Raw genomic sequence first — 22100 nt, forward strand, 5'->3', positions numbered from 1 at the left:
CTCTGGGGTTAGTTATTTCATGCCTCTACTTCCTTAGAAGCTACCAATGACTGACATATTTAAGGCATTTTTTGGTCATTTCTGTTATTTTTGCTTCTAATCTACATCTTTTCCTAAATTTTTAAAAAGTGTTTTCCCCCCCAGTTAATTTATTTTCTTGAAGTTAGCCTAGACTTAAGTTTTCTGAAATGGTAAAATGTGAATCGTAAGTTCATTTAGTTTTTACTCTAAAATTGTTGGAAATGTAATTGTATTGCGATTTAGATCAGACAGTATTAATTAGATAAAATTTTTAATACTTTAATAACTTTCAGCTGGGCATAGTGTATCAAGCCTGTAATTGCAGCACTTTGGGAGGCCAAGGCGGGTGAATCAGCTGAGGTCAGAAGTTCAAGACCAGTCTGGCCAACTTGACAAAACCCCAGCTCTACTAAAAAATACAAATAATTCGCTGTGCATGGTGGTGGGTTCCTGTAATCCCAGTGACTTGGGAGTCTGAGACACCAGAATCACTTGAACCCAGAAGGCGGAGGTTGCAGTCAGCTGAGATGGCGCCACTGCACTCCAGCCTGGGCAACAGAGAGAGACTCCATTTTAAAAACAATCAAACAAACAAACAGTTTCATTTAGCCTAAGATGCTGTCAATTGTAAGAAACATTATTTTCATACCACTAAGGAAAATTGCTGACAAATATGAACTTTAGGAGACTATCAACTTTAAGATATGTACTGATTCCAGAGAGATGTCAAATGTGTAAAAATGTGTGTCTTAGGATTAATGAAATACGGTTTGCAATTATGAATGTTTCTTGAAACTCTCATTTACTGGGAATTAAACGTTAAAATATGAGGCTTATGAAAAATGGAGGTGAGTTGCAGTATGGAAATCCGCATGAGTGCTGAGTATGCGCTTTAAATTCTTTTTTTTTGCTCTGTCTCCAAGTTGCAGTGCAGTTGTGTGATCTTGGCTCACTACAACTTCCACCTCCCAGATTCAAGCGATTCTACTGCTTGAGCCTCCCAAGTAGCTGGGATTACAGGTGTGCACCACCACACCTGGCTAATTTTTGTATTTTTAGTAGAGACGGGGTTTCACCATGTTGGCCAGGATGGTCTCGATCTTCTGACCTCATGATTCGCCTGTGCTGGCCTCCCAAAGTGCTGGGATTACAGGCCTGAGCCACTGCACCCAGCCTTTAAATTCTTTAATATCTTTTAAGAGAAGATATTTAAATAAAAAATATTATATAACTACATATTGTTTAAAATTATACAAAATAACCATAAGGTATGAGATTATGGAGTGTGTAGAAAAAGAAAATGTATTTTAATATGATATACTTACTTCAATAGAGTGTTATCCTAATTAAATATCACTTAATTAGAACTTTGATATCTAAAAAGAAAATGAAATGAAGCTTCTGCTTTTTAAACATTTAAAAACAGGATCCTTTAAGAGCTCATTAAAATAGCAGTGATTTTTTTTTTTTTTTTTTTTTTTTTTTTTTTTTGAGACAGAGTCTCACTCTGTCACACAGGCTGGAGTGCAATGGTGCGATCTTGGCTCACTGCAACCTCCCAGGTTAAAGCGATTCTCTTGCCTCAGCCTCCTGAGTAGCTGGAATTACAAACGCGTGCCACCGTGCCCAGCTAATTTTTGTATTTTTAGTAGAGACGGGGTTTCAACATCTTGGCCAGGCTGGTCTTGAACTCCTGACCTCGTAATCCACCCGCCTTGGCCTCCCAAAGTGCTGTGATTACAGGTGTGAGCCACCACGCCTGGCCTTAATAGCAGTGATTTTTTAGTACTCTTGAATGTAAGTTTTACAGATTATTAATTATGTGAAGGAGAAAATAGTAGCCAAAAGCAAAGACCTACTTTGTCAATTAATGAAGCAGAAATGAAAAGGAATGATTTTATTTACTTTTAATTTTTTCTTTTTTGATACCGTGTCTCTCTGTTGCCTAGGCTGGAGTACAGTGGTGCAATCTTGGCTCACTGCAAACTCTGCCTCCCAGGTTCAAATGGTTCTCCTGCCTCAGCCTCCCAGGTAGCTGGGATTACAGGAGCTCTTCAAAAGCCTTAGAGCTAGTTAGCAATGGAGCAGGTCCAGAAACCCTGGTCTCCTGATTGACAGGACAGGACAGGACGGTTTTTGTTCTAGAGTACTGCTTTGGGGCCTGAGAGATTCTTTAGTCTTTGGTTTTTGATAGGCTTCCATAACATAGTTATTAATAAAATGTTCTGAATTTCTATTTTGCTGTCAGATATCAAAACAGAATTGAGTCCCCCCTCATTAATTTAATTTGTATAACCTTGAGGAAACCACTTATTTTCTGTTAGTATGAGTTTCCTCATCTGCAAAATGAAGAATACAGTCATTATCTCTCACTGTTCTGAAAACTAATAATGAGGTATTTACAGTGTTAAGCATGGTGCCTGGCATGAAGAAACCTATACTGCTGCTAGTATAAGTTTTCTAAAAGGTACTTCGATTGTCATTTTCTTTTTTAAAAAATTGAATGACAGCCTATATCAACAAATTGATTGTCATTTTCTTTCATAAAGCCCTTGTGTTAATTATCATGACATTCTGGATAAAATCAAATGCCTTAAAAGATACACAAGACCTTTATATATTATCTTTCTCACCTTTTCGGTTTTAGCTCTTAATTTATTTTTTCTTCTTCTCCTGTCTCTCTAGCTTCCATAGCATTGTGAGGTTTACACTTTGCCTAAAAAGCCAGCCTCTCTGTTTTTATCTGTGATCAGACATCTCTCTAGGAAGGATTTCATTTTCTTTTTTTTTTTTTGAGATGGAGTTTCACTCTTGTTGTCCAGGCTGGAGTACAATGGTGTGATCTCAGCTCATTGCAATTGCTGCATGCTGGGTTCAAGCGATTCTCGTACCTCAGCCTCCCAAGTAGCTGGGATTACAGGCATGCACCACCGTGCCCGGCTAATTTTGTATTTTTAGTAGAAATGGAATTTCTCCATGTTGGTCATGTTGGTCTTGAACTCCTGACCTCAGGTGATCTGCCCGCTTCAGCCTCCCAAAGTGCTAGGATTACAGGCATGAGCTACCATGCCTGGCTAGGAAGGATATTTTGATCTTTCCAGTATTTGTCAGTTTTATTATGTGGTGCTGTCCCATACTTGTGAGAGGAGTTATGTTACGTTTGGTATGCGTATTATATTACTGAGGGAATGTGTTCTCTTTCCGGGTCTACAAGGGGGCGTAGTTTTTAGGACAAGAACTTCCCAGCGCTGTGCACCCCCCTCAAATCTCTCTCCATCCGGGATATTTAACGTTTTATGTTTGAATTTCATGGGCACGGGAAGACAGTAAGAGTCAGTCACTCCAGCAGAAGTTCTAAGGAACTCCTTTCATTGGCCAGGGGTCTTAGAGAAGGTGGGGGTCCCTCCCAGGTTAAAGTCCCCTTCTTCCACACCCCTTGGGACTCAATGTTTGGATCCCCTTCCATGAACACTCCCTTCGTGGAAGCTGTTTTTCTCCATCCTGGATTTCCCCTCTGGGGTCCCCTTCCACACTCTCTCGTGGAAGCCTGCCTTCCCCTCCTAAACTCCATCTCTTTCTGTTCCCTTCCACTCTGTGGAAGCTGCTTTCCCCTCACGGATTCCATCTTTCTGGATTCTCTCACTCAGTGTGAGAGCTAGCTGTTTCTTTCTCTCTCCTCCTGTTTCTCTCTCTCTTTAAATAAATCACTTTCTACAAACACTTTTGAGTCCAGCATTTAGTGCGCACTGTGCCATGATCCCCACTCTCATTCTTGAGAGGGCAGGAGACCAAGAACCTGGAGAAACGTTCTCTCAGGGAAGCTGAGGGCACCCTGAACTCCTGTACCCCAATATTACATTACCTTTCCAACATTCACATGTTTCTAAATCTAGAATTCCAAAATGTTTCCTATAAGAATATTAAGGGAAGTCTGTTTAGCTATCGAGAGATACTTTTAATTCCCCAAATATATGAAAATTTTCTGATCGCATGGTAAAGATGCCTCTTGTCTCTTTTGACTATAGTTCTTAACTGTTATTACTACCCTTAGTGTGTTTTATTTTGATTTTAAAGTATTTTAAAATTGGTATATCATAGTTGTACATATTTTTGGGTGCATATGATATTTTGATATATATATACATATATATAATTTGTAATGATGAAGTCAGTAATTGGGATACCCATCACTTCAAACATTTATTGTTTTATTTTAACAAGAGCAAGAGGTTTTTTTTTCTTTTTTTTTCTTTTTTTTGAGACGGAGTTTTGCTCTTGTTACCCAGACTGGAGTGCAATGGCACGATCTCGGCTCACCGCAACCTCCGCCTCCTGAGTTCAGGCAATTCTCCTGCCTTAGCCTCCTGAGTAGCTGGGATTACAGGCACACGCCACCATGCCCAGCTAATTTTTTAGTATTTTTAGTAGAGACGGGGTTTCACCATGTTGACCAGGATGGTCTTGATCTCTTGACCTTGTGATCCACCCGCCTCAGCCTCCCAAAGTGCTGGGATTACAGGCTTGAGCCACCGCGCCCGGCTTAACAAGAGGTTTTAAAACAAATATGTTTTAAGGAGGTGGTGAAGAGGGTAGTTGTCTGTGAATGTCTTTTATAAAGAGGCCTATCACTCAGAGAGGGTCAATAGAACTTTTAATAGCTCTTACCTGTTAAATTTTGTGAGGTTTTCCTTTATTTTTCTTTTTTAAAATCCAGGGAGGTAACATAGTATCTTTGGCAGAAGATGTTTTCCATGATGTTTTTCTTTAAATAAATAAGAGTTCTTAGATTGTAAGGTTTTTCAGTCTTTTTGTGTCGTGAACCTTTTCGGCCATAGGGTGAAGCCCATGAACTTTCTCTCAGAGCAGAGTTTTAAAATATAAAGTAATATATCCAGGATTAAAAAGGAACCATGTATATTGAAATATAGTTACCAAACTATTTTATTTTTATTTTTATTTATTTATTTTTTTTGAGACGGAGTTTCGCTCTTGTTACCCAGGCTGGAGTGCAATGGCGCGATCTCGGCTCACCGCAACCTCCGCCTCCTGGGTTCAGGCGATTCTCCTGCCTCAGCCTCCTGAGTAGCTGGGATTACAGGCACGTGACACCATGCCCTGCTAATTTTTTTTTGTATTTTTAGTAGAGATGGGGTTTCACCATGTTGGCCAGGATGGTCTCGATCTCTCGACCTCGTGATCCACCCGCCTCGGCCTCCCAAAGTGCTGGGATTACAGGCATGAGCCACCGTGCCCGGCACCAAATTATTTTAAATTGTCATATATATATCAATACTTGTGTTTCTGTATTAATATATTAAATAATGAGATCTAGTGGCAGATATAAGTAGAGATGATTATAAATTATATAGAATGAGACCTTGTCTTAAATAAAAAAGGAAACAACTCTAATATGATATGAAAACATCTAGGATATATATTGGTCATGAAATCACAGATATTGCTAAAACAACTGTGGTTTGTGCTGTTATTTAAAACGAAAGAGCTAAATTTCAGTTAGAAGCTAAAAAACCATTGTTACAAAGTTTCATCCATGTATTGTTTTAACTGTCATCTGCCTTTTTCTTCATCCTTTTTCCCTGTATGTTCTGCCCTACTTCCATTCTCTTTTCGCTAATAATCCGTAGTAGGGATCTGAAAACCAGTTTAAATGTGTCACATTTTAAGTACAGTTTTATGATCCCTGCTTTTTTTTTTTTTTTTTTTTAAGAAAAAAAGCCTCTCAAATATGTGGTTGTAGTTTTTCATGTTTGTTAATGGAGTGACAATTTAATTTCTTTGAACATTTAATATATTTCTTTAAATATTTATTAAATATTTTTTGACCTGTTTGTTGGTTTGAGATCCCTTCTATCTCCATGAAAAACACTTCCATGGTCAGTGGTTCTCAAACTTAAGCAATACATCAGATTATCAGAAGGGCTTGTTAAAATACAGAATGTTGGACCTATCCCCAGAATTTGATTCAGTGGATCTGTGGTAGAACTGGAGAATTTGCATTTCTAACAAGTCCTCAGGTGATAAGGCTGCTGTTGGCCAGGAATCATTATTTTTTTGAGGCAGGGTCTCATTCTGTTGCCCAGACTGGAGTGCAGTGGTGCCATTATAGCTCACTGCTGCTCCTGGGATCAAGCCGTCCTCTCACATCAGCCTCCCAAGTAGCTGGGACTACAGGTGTGAGCCACCACATTCAGCTATTTTTATAATTTTTATTTTTGGTAGAGATGGAGTCTTTGTATGTTGCCCAGGGTGGTCTCAAACTCTTGGCCTCAAGTGATCCTCCCAGGTTGGCCTTCCAAAATGCTGAGATTACAGGAATGAGCCACAGTGCTGGGCTGGGATCATTCTTTGACAATCATTATCCCTAGAGTGTTGAAAATGATAGCACAGAAAGGGAGTTTCTGCCATTGTTAAAATTCAGTTAACTTTGTAATTTCTTACTATGTTATATCCGTCACAAAAAATTGTTTTGGGGAGTAAAAGGATAGTAAAGTTATTTCAGGTGTATGAAATAATGTAATGCATCATTACTATTTATTAATTCATCAGTAAGCATTCATTGAGTACCTAGTAAATGCAAGGCATTAGTTTAAGACATGGGTCTAGAGTGGTATAGATAAGAAAAGCAAAGTCTCTACATTTATAGTACTTAGAATCTAGTGGACAAAACATATAACTGCACTACTGTAAAATTACTTTGTCACAAATCAAATTTTATAATGTAAATCTTGAAATTATTCTTTAGAGTTAATATATGGAATTAAATTCCATAATTTAATCTTAATTTTCATTTTAATAATTCATTAAAAACTCATGAATTATTATTTTCAAGCAGTTGAGGCTGTGGATAACCTTTTTCCTCTCTCTTTCCATATGACAGTCATTAGGTACAATTGAGATATTTAATCAGTAAACTTAACTTTTATCATGTACAAATTACCTATATAAAGTACTGCCATAGCTCCTAGGAAGTAAACAATTTATTGTTGAGTAAGACATGCTTTCTAGCCTCAAAGAAGCTTACTAAGTTGAGGAAAGTGAGCATTCAAGCAAATGATATTATTATATAGTAGATATCGTTGGAGAAAGGTGAGGGAAATAATTGCCAAGTATGGTAGCTAGTTCAGATGTTCCATATTGCATTATTGCTATTGTGGTAGGTTCCATTTAAGTTTCATCATGAGGGTTAACGGTTAATGCCTCTGGTTGGAGGCAGAGGAACAAGTCAAATGGAATTAAGCATTTCCAAATCTCATTGTTTTAAATTTTTTATGTGTATAAACAATGCCATAAAAAATCAGAGACATTTTCCCATGATCATTGATGGAAAAATCGGAGAACAATGCTAAGAACTCAGCTTGTTTGCAGTGGTTGGTTATGATTTGGGAGTGGGACTAGGAGGTGAAGTAGGACTAACTATGACTTTTTAAAGTTTTTACAGTCCTATATTTTTTTCCTTTTTTTTTTTTCCCCCCTTTTAAGACAGAGTCTTACTCTGTCATCCAGGCTGGAGTACAGTGGCATGATCTTGGCTCACAGCAACCTCTGCCTTCCGGGCTCAAGTGATTCTTCTGCTTCAGCCTTCCAAGTAGCTGGGACTGCAGGTGGGTACCACCACGCCTGGCTAATTTTTATATTTTTAGTAGAGACAGGGTTTCATCATGTTGGCCAGGTTGGTCTCCTACTCCCGAGCTCAAGTGATCTGCCCGCCTTGGCCTCCCAAAGTTGCTGGGATTACAGGCATGAGCCACTGTGCCCAGCCAACATTCCTTTATATTTTTTTCATTGAGTATATCAACAGACAAATTTAGCTTTATATCTTCTATTTTCATTAGAGTAACAGGTTTTTTATTTTTATTTTTATTTTTTAAAAAATACTCCTATACTGTTTTCTCCAGGTTTAAAGTCAGTGTTTGATCATGATTGGATGTTCGATTTCTTTTTGCTTTGTAAATAAGCCAAAATATATACACTACTTGAATGGAATGAGCAATTACATTTTTTATTTGACTAAAAATACTTTTCATATGTTTTATATTAAACTGGGTGGTGATAATAGGTATTCTTCAGGATTTGTTTAAGAATATCTTTTAACAATTGTTTGTTAGTGAGTAGAAAAACAAACTTTCTCTCACCATACTCTCAACAGTCAACACAGAAGACCTCTGGGACCTCTGATTATCAGGAATTGTGAAGTATTTCTCCCGACAAATAAACCAGTCAATCAGTTCTGTAGTGGACACAAGCTGGGTGTCCTCTAATTCAGTTCGGTTCTGACACTATCTACCTGGAGATAGCATCAGATCCTCTGAGAAACATGTTTACCAGTTATCATAAAGGATAGTTAGAGGATACAGATGAAGGGTCATGGAGCTCCCATGCCCTTGCTGGGCATGCCCCCCTCCACATGTCCAGCTATCTGGAAAGTCTCAGAACTCATTCCTTTTGGGTTTTTATAGAAGTTTCATTAAGTAGGCATGATTGATTAAGTCATTGGCCATTGGTGGTTGATTTAACCTTCAGCCCCCCTTCCTGAGGCCCAGAGGTTGGGAGTGGGACTGAAACTCCCAACCCTATAATCCTGCCTTGGTCTTTCTGGTGACCAGCCCCCATCCTGAAGATACCTAGGGGCTGCCAGCCATTAGTCAATCTTTAGCACACAAAAGTACACTTTTTACTTTGGAGATTCCAAGGATTTTAGGAGTTGTATGCCAGGAAATGGGGAGCAAGACTAAATATATATATTTCTTACGTATTTCATATCACAGTTAGCTAGAACTTGGGAGATTTTCTTATACTAGGTGAGCTTGCAAAAGATTACAGGAAAGTTTTACATCAAAGGGGAAAGATTAGCCGGGGCGATATGGCAAAACTCTCTCTCTCTACAAAAAATACAAAAATTAGTTGGGCATAGGGCAGGTGCCCAAAGTCCTAACTACTTGGAGGCTGAGGTGGGCAGATTGCTTGCACCTGGGAGGTTAGGGCTATAGTGAGCTGTGATCGTGCCACTGCTGTCTCACAGAGCAAGACCATGTCTCTGGGGAAAAAAAAAAAAAAAAAAAAGATAAAAAGAAAAACATTTATGTCCCCAATCTAGTTAGCAAAAAGATACTTCTAATGTATGGTGTTTGACAAGCCTTTCAGGAAAATCTGAAAATTTTCCCCCCATATCATCTTTTTTCTGCTATGTAGTTGGAAAGTAAAGGCAGGATTTAGAATACTTACTGAGAGTGAAAAAATTCTTTTGAAGAGGAAACCAAGAACTTGGTGCAAGAGGAAAAATAAATTAAAAGGTGGTAATTTCTTTTAGGGACATTTACTTTCTTAAATAAACTTGACATTCTTTTTTTTTTTTTTTTCTATTTATCTTTTTCTCTAGGGACATTGGTCTGCAGTTAGCATCTATTTAGGTTTACAACATTAAATGTTTTTTCATTTTGTTTGGAAAAACAAGGTTGGCAGAATTACATTTGTTCTTAATTCCATTACATACTTAGGAGGGTATCAGGTGTGAGTTATTTACTTGAGACAAGAAGCACCAATTATTTTGTCTAGGCTTTATCTGAAGGCCTGTGTTCTAGGAAGAGAGGTCTCCATAAAAAGGAAAAACTTTCAGTGATCCTTATCGTTGCGAATAAAAGTAAAGATCAGAGCCCATGCATTCAGTTTACCGTCTTGTAAAAAAAAAATGTCAAGTATTGTATAGGTCAGAGACCACCATTGTAAGATCATATAATCCTATGTCTAATTTTATTATCCTGTTTCTCTATAATAATAAGTACCAAGTGCTCTACAAAAAGAATCTTCATATGCCCTAAGTGCATGCAGGAAAAAAAAAAAAAAAAAGAATCTCCATACTTGTGTTTGGAGGCCACAAGGAATGGGGAGGCTAATGAGAGACTCCAGTTAACTCTGCAGCTAGTCTTAGGGGAAAGAGAACTCCAAAAAATAGAGTAGCTGAAAGAAGAAGAAAGCAGACTCAATTCTTCTGCTTTTCAAAGGAAGGACAAAAGAATAAGGAGTTGCCCTGGATCTGAGACCATTAGTGGGGTTACCTGAGATGACCTGTGATGTGTGTGGCACTGTGTTCTTTTTATATGAACTAGAACAAGAAATTAGATATGGCCCCTCCTGTAAAGAAGCTCACTCTCTTGTGGGGTAAATATATATGGAAACATCTCTTTATAACCTAAGATTTTATAATGTTAGTGTTTTAAGAGTGAGGAAGAGAGAAATTAGCTATTCTGATGGGAAGTTTACATTTTAGTTGAGCTTGGGAGGATAAAGAAAACTTAATTTGGAAGAAAAGAATTTTCCAGTTGAGAAGTCAGTTTATTTATACCTTTTCCTATCTTCTTCCAGTCCATTACCAAATCATGTTAATTTTGCCTCAAAAGTATACCTTGAGTCTTCCCATATTCATTGCTACTAGGCGAGTTTTTTTTGTGAGCTATTTTGGTGGCCTTTGGCCTTTTAATCAGCCTTTCTGTTTTCATTCTTGCCTCCTCCTCCCACCCCCAGCAATCTATGCTCACCATGGTAGCCAAAGTGATTTAAAATGTAAATTTGTTAGTGGAATCGTGATGCTCCCTAAAATCTTTCAGTGGATTCTAATTGCACTTAAGGTAAAGTTCAAGAATATTTTAAAATTATTTTCACTTAATTTTTATTTTTTTCTGTATTTCAGTAGTTGCAATTTTTTAAAAATGTTTTTAAAGACACATGGTGTTGGGCCAGGCACGGTGGCTCCCATCTGTAGTCCCAGCATTTTGGGAGGCCGAGGTGGGTAGATCACAAGATCAAGAGATGGAGCCCATCCCGGCTAACATAGTGAAACTAAAAATACAAAAAAATTAGCTGGGCGTGGTGGTGGGTACCTATAATCCCAGCTGCTTGGGAGGCTTAGGCAGGAGAATCGCTTGAACCTAGGAGGCAGAGGTTGCAGTGAGCCAAGATCTTGCGCCACTGCACTCCAGCCTGGGTGACAGAGCCAGACTCTATCTCAATAAAAAAAAAAAGAGACATGGTCTTGTTATGATGCCCAAGCTGGAGGATCGTGGTTATGCACGGGTGCAGTCCTACTGCTCATCAGGACAGGAGTTTTTGACTTGCTCTGTTTTCAGCCTGGGCTGGTTCACCTCTCCTTAGGCAACCTTGTGGTCCCGCACATTTATGTCAAACTTAATGCAGACATTCAGTTGGCTTAATGCACTATAGCCTAGAATTCCTGGACTCGGGTGATCCTCCTGCCTCAGCCTCCCAAGTAGCTGGGACTATAGGTATGTGCTACTGTGCCTGGCAGGAGTCTTTAAGATATTGAATAATTTGGCTTCTCATATTCATCTAGAAACAGTAACAATAATAGCACCCCTCAAAAAAAGAAGAAAAAAAAAGAAAACTAACATTCCCAGGAATTGTTTTTAGGTTTTCACATATTAATATACATATTTCACACCTCAACAACCCTAGGCTGAAGAACTTTTCCAAGGCTGGATAGCTACTTAAGTGGTAGAAGCAGGGATTTAACCCAGAGCCCAAGCTCAAGCATTGTACTCTGATGAGTTATATAATATCCCTTCCCCTCACAATGCAAACTATTGTAATCACAGTGCTCCTTTCATCCGTCCATTAATCCAAACTCTCTAGAGCAGATTACTTTCTAGTTTTCAATTTCTAACTCCTGGTTATCCTTTAGATTATAGTTTAAATGTCACTTTCTCAGAGAGAAAGAGGCCTTAGCTGATATTTTAAAATCTCAATTAGGACTGTTCTGTCATTTTTTTTATCAGAGCCCTCCATTTTTAAAGTGTTGATTGTTAGCGCCCACAACTTGTGATACATTCAATTCCCACTATTAGATAGTAAATGCATTCCAAGAAATTCAAATCACATAAAACCTGGCATTAATGTGAGTTTAATGAAATGGCCTGGGTTAGTCTGGGCATCGGAGGAGGAGGTGTGTGTATGGAGTGGGTTCCAGAATTCAGACTAAGGTATCCAAAAATCAGTCTAAGGTCCAGCTGTGGTTTGGTGCCACCTTGTGGTAGTTGTGCACTCCTGTGACTGCTGTTTGAGGATAGGATGGAAGATGGGAGCCAATTACCGGTTGACTTACCTGCATTCATGTATTTAGGAAGTTTTACTTGACTATATTTATGTTTGTGCTTGTTTGCTTAATGTTTCCACACTTTGCTCCATAAAGTCAGAGACTACTCCATTGTGTTTACTGGAATTGCTCAGGGCCAGGAACCCAGTAGGTTTTCAATAAAATGTTTGTTTATTGAATGAGAACACACGAATCAGAACAGATTGCCAAGAACTTTGTATTTTATTTATAGACTGCTCATCAGTGTAGTTTAACTAGAGTTTAGGCTATATAGACAGGTATGGTTGAGAGATAAGGCTAGACAGGTACAGGTACAGTGGGACCTGATTGTGATTGCCCTTGAATAAAATAGTGAGGAACTGTGTGAAACATTATTTGGAAAAGATGAGAAGCGAAAAGAAGGACATTTATTTTAAACATACAGAAGATAGAAGTACAAGACATAACTTTCAAAATACTACCTTGGGGATAGGTTAGGGAATAAACTAAACTTGACCAATTTAACAAAAGGCAACAAAGAAGAAAAAAAATGATGGAAATAGAAATAAAGTATCAAGATAGAAGAAGTTCAAAATATATCACAAATTATATTTAAAGTATCTATTGTGATCACAAGACAAGAGCCTGTGTTATTTATAATAGATGCACAAAGCAAAATTAAATGAGTAGAATTAACAGATAAACCAAAATTAAGTTTTAAAAATGGCAAAATATATTGACCAGAAAAATACTAATCGAAGGGAGCTGGTATAATAAAATAGAATTTAGGGTGAAAAATTTAAATTATGACAGAGAGAGACCCTTTATACTGCTATAAGAAACAATTTAGGAAACAAAATCATCATAAACTTATATGCATCTAGCAACATAGCCTTGAAATACCACTTAAAACAAAAATTTTTAGGAAAACTAGACATGTCTACAAAATAGTGGGACATCTTTGTTAAAGTGGAAAAAAATCAAGCATATACAAAATTAAAAATGGTATCAATGAATTCAACTACGAAGGGCTTTAAAAAACTTTGTAAATTGGAGATATAGAGGAAGGACATAGTACCTAAACCTAATAGAACCTTAAACATTTTTTTGTTATGTATAGGTCAGTTCTCAAGCTTCTGACCTTGTGATTCACCTCTGTTGGCCTCCCAGTACTGTTCCATAGAGGAATACTGACAATGTCTAGGAAATCAGTGTCATATAAAATATATTATTTCAAAGGGCCGGGCGCGGTGGCTCAAGCCTGTAATTCCAGCACTTTGGGAGGCCGAGGCGGGTGGATCACGAGGTCGAGAGATCAAGACCATCCTGGTCAACATGGTGAAACCCCGTCTCTACTAAAAATACAAAAAATTAGCTGGGCATGGTGGTGCGTGCCTGTAATCCCAGCTACTCAGGAGTCTGAGGCAGGAGAATCGCCTGAACCCAGGAGGCGGAGGTTGTGGTGAGCCGAGATCGCACCATTGCACTCCAGCCTGGGTAACAAGAGCAAAACTCCGTCTCAAAAAAAAAAAAAAAAAAAAAAAAAAAAAATATATATATATATATATATATATATAATTTCAGCCAGGCTTGGCGGCTCATGCCTATAATCCTAGTGCTTTGGGAGTCTGAAGGAGGAGGATCACTTGAAGCCAGGCAGGACAATACAGTGAGACTCTGTCTCTATAAAAAATAAATTAGCTGGGCACGGTGGCACTCACCTATAGGCCACATTGTACTCCATTCTGGGTGACAGACCTTCTCTCTAAAAAGAAAACCAAACAAATATTTAATCATGATGCAAGAATATTAGAAAACAATGAAAAGACCATGAAAATAAATTATATTGGAAACTAAAAATTAGTGGATTAAAGAGGAAATGAAAATTTTAAAATATTTGCAGCTAAATATCATTGAAAGCATTGCATGTTTTCTTCTTTTCTTTTTTCGAGACAAAGTCTTGCTCTGTTGCCCAAGCTGGAGTGCAGAGGAGTGCATGGTTCATTGCAGGAGGCAGAGGCCTCCTGGGTTCAAGCATAAGCCACTGCGCCTGGCTGCATAGCTACAAATATTCTAAATAAAGAATAGCAAATGAAATCCATCCTTGATTTAAAAATACATAATGACGTTGGGTGTGATGGCTCACGCCTGTAATCCCAGCACTTTGGGAAGCCAACACAGGCGAATCACAAGGTCAGGAGTTTGAGAACATGCTGGCCAACATGATAAAACTATCTTTACTAAAAATACAAAAAATTAGCCGGGTGTAGTGCTGGGTGCTTCTAATCCCAGCTACTTGGGAGGCTGAGGCAGGAGAGTCACTTGAACCCGGGAGGCCGAGGTTGCATTGAGCCAAGATTTCACCTCTGTACTCCAGCCTGGGCAACAGAGTGAGCCTCCATCTCACAAACAAAAAACAAGGTTCATCAGGTTTGCCGTATGCAAGAGCAATAATCAATAAGAAAATGAAACAGAAAAGATCCCATCGATAATAGTAAAAAAAAAGCCCTGACAAATAAAACACCCTTCACTAGGGACCTAGGAACCCTAAGATACATAAAGATATATAAAGAAATATAAAATTAGATCCCTATTTCACATCCTCTCCTTTTATTCATTTTTAAAAATGAAATTACTTTAATCTTTTTTACACAACAGTCTCATCTTCCTCCCACGTAAGCATGAAATTTAAATTGATTAATGTGTATTTTCTTAGTGTGTTGAGGTTGTATATCCTGTTGTATATAATTAAAATTTACATAAATGGCATTACGTTATCTTACTCTGTTTCCTACTTTTTAAAGTAAACTATTCCTAATATCCTTGCATGTTGCTTTGTATGTACATAATTTGTTTCTCAGACTGCTGCAGAGTACTTCCTATTAAACATCCACCACATTGTACCTTTCTACTTACCCAATAATAAATAACCTTCAGTCCCTACTTTTATCAGCTAGTGCTGCATAACAAACCACTCCAAAATTTATTGACTTGAAACAAGAACCAGTTATTGTTTCCCTCAGACTTGTAGGCTAGTTATGTGGTTCTGCTGAGATGGATTTGGTCCTGTATCTGTGGTCATCTGTGGATCAGCTGAGAACTAGCTAGCCTAGGAGAGCCTCAGCTAGGACACTCAGCCCTCCTTTCTTCTTTACAATTATCTTACCTCTTTTTGATTTTCTAAGATGTTAGTCAAGAACTCCTGTATTATGTTAAAGGAATACTTTAGAAAAACATTAATAATATTAATGGCCAGCCGGGCGCGGTGGCTCAAGCTTGTAATCCCAGCACTTTGGGAGGCCGAGGCGGGTGGATCACGAGGTCGAGAGATCGAGACCATCCTGGTCAACATGGTGAAACCCCGTCTCTACTAAAAATACAAAAAATTAGCTGGGCATGGTGGCACGTGCCTGTAATCCCAGCTACTCAGGAGGCTGAGGCAGGAGAATTGCCTGAACCCAGGAGGCGGAGGTTGCGGTGAGCCGAGATCACGCCATTGCACTCCAGCCTGGGTAACAAGAGCGAAACTCCGTCTCAAAAAAAAAAATAAAAAAATAAAAAAATAATATTAATGGCCATGCCTGTTTTATTCCTAATCTTGAACGGAATATATATGAAGTTTCAACTTGAGATTGTTAATAGGCTTTAGTATATAATGCATACCAAGTTAAGGAATTCTCTTCTGTTCCTTTTGTTTTGGGTTAATTATGAGTCCTATCCAGTGCTTTTTTGGCACTTGATAAGTCATTTTTCTATTTTATTCTATTAATATGGTCAGTTAATTGATGGGTTCTCAGATGTTGAACTCTTCTTTTAGTTTGAGAATAGAAATGTTACTCATCATTTTGCTTTGTGTTGCTTTAAGTTAAGAAATCTTTTCCACCTGGATGTGGAAGAAAAAGAAAAAAAAAAAAAAGAAATCTTGGAATCTGTATTCATAAGTGAAGTGGAACCATAATTTTCTTAACTTGTCTTTTTTAAAATCTGCTTTTGGAATCAAGATTTCACTAGGCGTATGAAATAATCTGGGTAGCTTTCACTTACTTTTCTCTTCTGCAGACAGCTTGTGAAGGTTAAGATTTTGAAATTTGCTAGAATTTACATGAAAAATATTCAAGCCTGGGTATTTTTTTTTTGTGTGTGTGTAGGGAAGTTTTTGTATTACGCTTATTTCTTTTCTTTTCTTTTCTTTTCTTTTCTTTTCTTTTCTTTTCTTTTCTTTTTTTTTTTTTTTTTTTTTTTTTTTTTTTTGAGATAGAGTCTCACTCTGTCACCCAGGCTGGAGTGCAGTGGTGCAATCTTAGCTCACTGCAATCTCTGCCATCACCCGGGTTCAAGTGATTCTCCTGCGCCTCAGCCTCCTGAGTAGCTGGGACTGCAGGCGTGCACCACCACACCCTGCTAATTTTTGTCTTTTTAGTAGAGATGGGGTTTAACCATCTTGGCCAGGCTGGTCTTGAACTCCTGACCTCGTGATCTACTAACTTGGCCTCCCAAAGTGTATGTTTTAATTTCTTTATTATTCTATTCAATTTTGTATGTGTGTGCTTACTGGGAATTTTATATACTTCTAGTAGTTTATGTGTTTCATCCAGATGTCAACTTTAGTAGCATATAATTGTTCATAATACTATTTTATTATTATTATTTTATTATTACTTTTGAGACAGAGTTTTGCTCTTGTTGAGGCTGGAGTGCAGTGGTGCCATCTTGGCTCACTGCAACCTCCACCTCCCAGGTTCAAGTAATTCTTCTGTCTCTGCCTCTGGAGTAGCTGGGATTATAGGCATCTGCCACTACACTCAACTAATTTTTGTAGTATTTTTAGTAGAGACAGGGTTTCATGATATTGGCCAGGCTGGTCTCAAACTCCTGACCTCAGGTGATCCACCCACTTTGGCCTCCCAAAGTGTTGAGATTACAGGAGTGAGCTACCACGCCGGGCCCTATTTTTTAATTATTATTATTATTATTATTATTTTTTCTGAGATGGAGTCTCACTTTGTTGCCCAGGCTGGAGTGCAGTGGCATGATCTTGACTCACTGCAACCTCCACCTCCCAAGTTCAAGTGATTCTCATGCCCCAGACTCCTGAGTAGCTAGGATTACAGGTGTGCACCACCATGCCTGGCTAATTTTTGTATTTTTAGTAGAGATGGGGTTTCACCATATTTGCCAGGCTGGTCTCGAACTCCTGACGTCAGATGATCCACCTGCCTCAGCCTCCCAAAGTGCTGGGATCACAGGTGTGAGTCACTACGCCCGGCCTATTTTATTAATCTTTTAAGTCATCTTCTGGTTCTGTGAATCTTTTGTATTTTTGAAAATTATTATTTTCTGTCTGGGTGCAGTGGCTCATGCCTGTAATCCCGACACTGTGGAAGGCCGAGAATCGAACAATCACTTGCATCCAGGAATTTGAGACCAGCGTGGGCGAGATAGTGAGACCCCCATCTCTACAAAAAATAAAAAATTAGCTGGGTGCAGTGGTACACACCTGGAGTCCCAGCTACTTGGGAGGCTGAAGTGAGAGGTTCACTTGAGCTCAGGAGATTGAGGCTGCTCTGAGTTGAGATCGCAGCACTGTACTCAGTCTAGGCAACAGAGTTGAGGCCCTGTCTCAAAAAAATTATTATTTTCAGGCTGGGCGCGGTGGCTCATGCCTGTAATCCCAGCATTTTGGGAGGCCGAGGTGGGTGGATCACCAGGTCAAGAGATCGAGACCATCCTGGTCAATATGGTGAAACCCCGTCTCTACTAAAAATAGAAAAAATTAGCTGGGCATTGTGGCACATGCCTGTAATCCCGGCTACTCGGGAGGCTGAGGCAGGAGAATTGCCTGAACCCAGGAGGCGGAGGTTGCGGTGAGCCGAGATCTCGACACTGCACTCCAGCCTGGGTAACAAGAGCGAAACTCCGTCTCAAAAAAAAAAAAAAAAAAAAAAATTATTATTTTCTGTTTCATTTTTCCTGCTTTTTATTATTTCTTCCTTCTAGTTTCTTTGGGTTTGCTATGTTGCTTTTTCCATCTATGAATTAAATGCTTAGCTTGTTTATTTTTAAACCTTTCATTTCTTCACTACTAAGTAGTATTTTAATTAAGTCACACATAGTTTGATGTTACATTTTTTATTGTAATTCATTTCTAGATATTTCTTAATTTCTTTATGATTTCCTTTTTATTCCAAGGATTCTTTAACATACACTGTAAGGGAAAACAGTAATTTGACTATGTCAAAACTTGAAATTTTTCCCAGCATTTTGGGAGGCCAAGGCAGGCGGATCACTTGAGACTGGGAGTTTGAGATCAGTCTGGCCAATGTGGCGAAACCCCAGCTCCACTAAAAATACAAAAATTAACTGGGTGTGGTGGTGCGTGCCTGTAATCCCAGCTACTCATGCCTGGGTGGCTGAGGCATGAGAATCGTTTGAGCCTGGGAGGCAGAGGTTGCAGTGAGCCGAGATCATGCCACCATACTCCAGCCTGGGTGACAGAGCTAGACCCTGTCTCCAGAAAAAAAAAGGCAAATAGCAGGCTGGCAGAAGATACTTGCAACATATATCTGAATTGTTATTTAGACCATATTAACATTAACCAGGCATGTAATCCCAGCACTTTGGGAGGCCGAGGCGGGTGGAATACCTGAGGTCAGGAGTTTGAGACTAGCCTGACCAACATGGTGAAACCCCATCTTAAAAAAAAAAAAATTAGCCAGGCATGGTATAGGACTGTAGTCCTAGCTACTTAAGAGGCAGAGGTGGAGGGTCACTTGAGCCCAGGAGTTCAAGGGTGCAGTGAATTATGGTCATGCCACTGTTCTCTAGCCTCAGTGACAGAGCGAGACCCATATTGAAAAAGAAAATACTTATTTTATGACCTAGAAATTCTGTTTATAGGTATATGATGTGGAGAGACTCTAGCCTACATGGTTAAGAAAACATAATTTTTTTGCAGAATTATTTATAAAAGTTAGAAATGGAAACTGCTAATGTGATGAATAACTTTAGTAGATAATGTGAATAACTATTAATGTGATGAATAAAATGGGGTAAATGCATGCAGTGGAATACTTTGTAGCATTTAAAAAGCATAGCTAAGGCAGGGCATGGTGGCTCATGCTTGTAATCCCAGTGCTTTGGGAGGCCTAAGCAGGCGGATCATAAGATCGTGAGGTCAAAACCAGCCTGGCCAATGTGGTGAAACCCCATTTCTACTAAAAATACAAAAATTAGCTGAGCGTGGTGGCAGGCACCTTAGTCCCAGCTACTCGGGAAGCTGAGGCAGGAGAATTGCTTGAATTCAGGAGGTGGAGGTTGCAGTGAGCTGAGATCGTGCCACTGCACTCCAGCCTGGGAAACAGAGCAAGACTCAGTCTGAAAAAACAGAAAAAGAAAAAAGCATAGCTATATTTACTTACACTGACATGGATGGAATATAAATATTGAATGGTAAAAAATACATTTAGAATGGCATTCTAACCTGGGATGATGATGATAGTTTAATGCCATTTATGTACCCAGAGCATGTAAAATAATACCATAATGTCATTCAGGGATACATACACAAACACATACATACCTATGTAAACATATACATACGTAAAAGCATAAAAAATAGAATGGAAGAATATACACTAAACTCATGATAGTGGTTTCTCTGGAGAGATGGAATGGGGCCTGGGGGGTCATATTCAAAGATATTATCTTCATTGGTTACATGTTATTTCTTAGGGGGAAAACAATCTTACAGCATAATTGAGTAGTTGTAGATTCTGGTTGAGAAGGGCATCTGACTGTGTTACATTATTTTTAGTAATTTCCTGTATGTTTTAAATCCCCGTAAAAATGTTTAAGAGATGAGTTCTTAAATTAGGAACACAGACAACTAAGATTTCTAACCTGGGATGATGATGATTATTGATAGAGTAAATAAATGAAATCTGTAGATAAAAGAGCTTTAGGTGCCAGTTGGTAGAGATGTATCATACAATTGGAAATTAGGACCTATATATATATTTTTAAAAAAGTAAGTCAAGACCTGATAATGCTGATTTTTGAATTAGTATAGAAATACTATAGAAAGTCCTAGGTCGGGGTGGATAATACCACTCTGGAGAGAGAGTAGAGAATGAAGAGAGAAGGTGGTTAAGGAGCACACTTTGGGTGAACAGTCACATTTAACGGTTGTGTAGAAGTGGGTGAAGACAACTGAAAAATAGGAAGAAACAAAGTCAGTTTACTATCATGAAACTCAAACGAAGGGAAGGATTTCAATAAAGGGATACTCAACAGTACTTGTTTGGAGAAGCAGTAAGATGGAGACTGAGAAGAGGTTACTGGATTTGGCAATTAAAAACTCAGTATTGCTGGGTACGGTGGCTCATGCCTCTAATCCCAGCACTTTGGGAGGCCGAGGCAGGCACATCACGAGAACAGGGGATCTAGACTGTCCTGGCTAACACTGCAAAACCCCATCTCTACTGAAAATACAAAAAATTAGCCGGGCGTGAATGTGCCTGTAATCCCAGCTACATGGGATACTAAGACAGGAGAAACGCTTGAACCCTGGAGGCAGAGGTTGCAGTGAGCCGAGATTGTACCACTGCACTCCAGCCTGGGCAACAGAGTGAGACTCCATCTCAAAAGAAAAAGAAAAAGAAAAAAAAACTTAGCATTGACATTTGAAGAATTTTTCAATGAGTAGAGTTCAGAAAGTATTGTAAGAGAGGAAGAAATTAGTTAATCTAAATATTCCTTTTGTAATTAAGTGACATTTGATGAGTATATTTCAGTTAAATTTTTCATTGGAAAAATTTTCTTTCTTTTGTTTTTTTTTAGACAGAGCCTTGCTCTGTATCCTAGGCTGAAGTGCAATAGCATTATCTTGGCTCATTGCAACCTCTGTCTCCTGGGTTCAAGTGATTCTCCTGCCTAAGCCTCCCGAATAGCTGGGACTACAGGCATGTGCTACCACACCCAGCTAATTTTTGTATTTTTATTAGAGACAGGTTGTCACCATGTTGGCCAGGCTGGCCTCAAACTCCCAACTTCAGGTGATCCACCTGCCTTGGCCTCCCAAAGTGTTGGGATTACAGGCGTGAGCCATGGCACTCAGCCTACAATTTTTTCATAAACATGCTAAATAAGAATCATATATGGGCCCTTGTAAAGGTTCTCAAGAATTGCAACATTTTTTTTCCAGTGTAGTCAAGATACTACATACTCTCTGATGCTAATAAAGAACTTGCTACAGGCTTGGTGGCTCATGCCTGTAATCCCAGCTACTCAGGAGGCTGAGGCAGGAGAACTGCTTGAACCTGGGAGGCTGAGGTTGCAGTGAGCCAAGATTGTGCCACTGCACTCCAGCCTGGGTGACAGAGTGAGATTCCATCCCAAAAAATAAAAATGAAAAAATAAAAAAAGAACTCAAACCCTTGCAGTTGTCCACAAATGTTGTTTAAACTATAGAGATCATTAACTATTTTAAGTCATGTACATATGGGTGCTTAATAGATGCTGTTTAAAAATGTTGTTTGTCTAACATCCATTAGAAGAGAGTAGCTACAGGGCTGGACACAGTGGATCATACCTGTAATCCCAACATTTTGGGTGGCCAAGGCAGGAGGATTGCTTGAGGCAGGAATACAGGACCACCCTTGATAAAATAGTGAGAACTTGTTTTTATAAATGAATGAATGACTAATTGCAATACTTAGCTGACAGTCTTCTAAGAGCGGTTGCTAAGAATTTGATGGAATGGTTTGTCTAGTATAAATCATAAAGTGAAGAATCAACAAGTCTCAAGGAGAGTCTGGCCCAGGGATAAGTTAAAATGCAAAAAACATGAACATAATTCAGATCACATCTAACCTAAGCATGTAACAAAAACAGTACATACAGGACCTTTACTCATCAGAGGATTTTCATGGTTTATGCCTCAAAATGAATGCTGTTGTACATATGACAGAAGGACTTA

General features: G+C 38.8%; 1 protein-coding gene across 11 annotated transcripts in view; it reads left to right on the forward strand.

Moving 5' to 3' along the window:
- ELF2 (E74 like ETS transcription factor 2) overlaps positions 1-22100 on the forward strand; it is a 144336-nt gene that overhangs the window by 74297 nt on the left and 47939 nt on the right. The gene's annotated exons all lie outside the window — the stretch shown is intronic.

This window comes from Saimiri boliviensis, chromosome 3, assembly GCF_048565385.1.
Source record: "Saimiri boliviensis isolate mSaiBol1 chromosome 3, mSaiBol1.pri, whole genome shotgun sequence".
NCBI lineage: Eukaryota > Metazoa > Chordata > Mammalia > Primates > Cebidae > Saimiri > Saimiri boliviensis.